The sequence below is a fragment of the Malurus melanocephalus genome, unplaced genomic scaffold (genome assembly GCF_030028575.1).
Source record: "Malurus melanocephalus ecotype Western Australia unplaced genomic scaffold, MMel_1.1 scaffold_1824, whole genome shotgun sequence".
Classification (NCBI taxonomy): domain Eukaryota; kingdom Metazoa; phylum Chordata; class Aves; order Passeriformes; family Maluridae; genus Malurus; species Malurus melanocephalus.
This window is the reverse complement of record NW_026625056.1, coordinates 1-2182: the sequence shown is the minus strand read 5'-3', so window position 1 is coordinate 2182 and position 2182 is coordinate 1. Positions and strand designations below refer to the sequence as shown.

The window sequence follows — 2182 nt, the reverse complement described above, 5'->3', positions numbered from 1 at the left end:
GGAGGGACAGCAGGGACAGCCCAGACTGATCCCGGCGCTGCCATCCCCCATTCCCCGTTTCTCTGGGAATATCTCCGGTGTTTTCCCTTCTCCCTGTGGGGGTGGCTGTGCGGGTGACAGCAGAGCAGGGTCACACAATCCTGGCACGGTTTGGGTTGGGGGGACCTTAAATCGCAGCCGGTGCCAGCCCTGCCATGGCGGGGACACCTCGCACTGTCCCCGGGATGGGGATCGGGATGGGATGGGATGGGATGGGACGGGAGGGACAGCCCGGGCTGTGGAGGGATCCTGCCCGCGCCCACCCGGCGATATTCCAGCAGAAACGGGGAAATGCCGGGATGGCAGCGCCAGGATCAGCCCGGGACTGTTCCTCCTGTCCCTCCTGCCCCGATCCCGGGATGGAACGCAAGAACACAGCCCGGGGCTGTCTCTGCTGTCCCATCCCGGGGCAATATTCCAAGAGAAACGGGAAAATGCCGGGATGGCAGCGCCAGGATCAGCCCGGGGCTGTCCCTCCTGCCCGATCCCGCCCGGCGATATTCCAAGAGAAAGGAGGGAACGCCACGATGGCAGAGCCAGGATCAGCCCGGGGCTGTTCCTCCTGCCCCATCCCGGTCCCGGTCCCGGATCCCCGCACAGCCCGGGGCTGTCCCTCCGGTCCCTCCCGCCCGAGGATCCCGCCCGCGGTGCCACGGAGGCGCTGAGCCGGGGCCAAACCGCGCCCGCTCCGGCAGCGCCGCCAGCAACGGGAACGGGAACGGGATGGGAACGAGATGGAGGGAATGGGATGGAGGGAATGGGATGGGGAGGGGACGGGAGGGACCCGGAGCAGAAGGAGCCGGCCCAGACCCCCCGACCACCCCCACGGCCTCCACCCCAAACCCCGCGGGACCGCGGCGTGTCCGGGACCCCGATCCATTCCCCATCCCATTCCCCCATCCCATCCCATCCCATCCCATCCCATCCCATCCCATCCCATCCCATCCCATCCCATCCCATCCCATCCCATCCCATCCCATTCCCTGATCCCGATCCCATTCCCAGTTTTTTCCCCATTCCCCGATCCCATTCCCCACCCCATCCTATTCCCTGATCCCATTCCCGATCCCATTCCCGGTTTTTTCTCCATTCCCGATCCCATTCCCATTCCCCATTCCCGATCCCATTCCCGGTTTTTTCTCCATTCCCGATCCCATTCCCGGCTTTTTCCCCGATCTCAATCCCATTCCCATTCCCGATCCCATTCCCGGTTTTTTCTCCATTCCCGATCCCATTCCCATTCCCCATCCCCATTCCCATTCCCGGTTTTTTTCCCCATTCCCGGTTTTTTATCCCATTCTCGGTTTTTTATCCCATTCCCATTCCCATTCCCATTCCCATTCCCATTCCCATTCCCCATTCCCCATTCCCCATTCCCGTTCCCATTCCCAGTTTTTTATCCCATTCCCGATCCCATTCCCATTCCCGGTTTTTTCCCCATCCCCATTCCCATTCCCGATCCCATTCCCGATCCCATTCCCATTCCCATTCCCATTCCCATTCCCATTCCCGTTCCCATTCCCGGTTTTTTTCCCCATTCCCGGTTTTTATCCCATTCCCGTTTTTTATCCCATTCCCGGTTTTTCCCCATCCCCATTCCCATTCCCGATCCCATTCCCGATCCCATTCCCATTCCCGATCCCATTCCCATTCCCGTTCCCGTTCCCATTCCCGGTTTTTTTCCCCATTCCCGGTTTTTATCCCATTCCCGTTTTTTATCCCATTCCCGGTTTTTCCCCATTCCCGGTTTTTCACCATTCCCGATCCCATTCCCGGTTTTTCCCATTCCCGGTTTTTTCCCCATCCCCATTCCCATTCCCGATCCCATTCCCGTTTTTTATCCCATTCCCAGTTTTTTTCCCCATTCCCGGTTTTTCCCCATTCCCGGTTTTTTCCCCGTTTCACCTCCCGGGCCGTCCCATGGCAACCGGCCCCGCGCCACTTCCGAGTGCGCCGCCGGACGTGACGCACAAACGCGCTGACGTCACGGCGGAGCCGGGCAGGGATTCCCCGGGGCGTGGCCTCGAGGAAAGGGGGCGTGGTCATCGGGAAAGTGGGCGTGGTCTGTGCCCCGGTAAAACCAGCCAAAAATCGCTGTAAAAATTGCCAAAAATCGTTACAAAAATGCCCAAAAATCGCTATA

At 60.0% G+C, this 2182-nt stretch overlaps 1 long non-coding RNA gene across 1 annotated transcript in view; it reads right to left on the bottom strand.

Moving 5' to 3' along the window:
* Nucleotides 1-2055, bottom strand: part of LOC130587379 (uncharacterized) — a 5607-nt gene extending 3552 nt beyond the window's left edge. Inside the window, exon 1 of the long non-coding RNA XR_008966785.1 lies at nt 1945-2055. This is a non-coding gene — a long non-coding RNA (uncharacterized LOC130587379). The remainder of the gene's footprint in view (nt 1-1944) is intronic.
* Between the last annotated feature and the right edge of the window lie 127 nt (nt 2056-2182).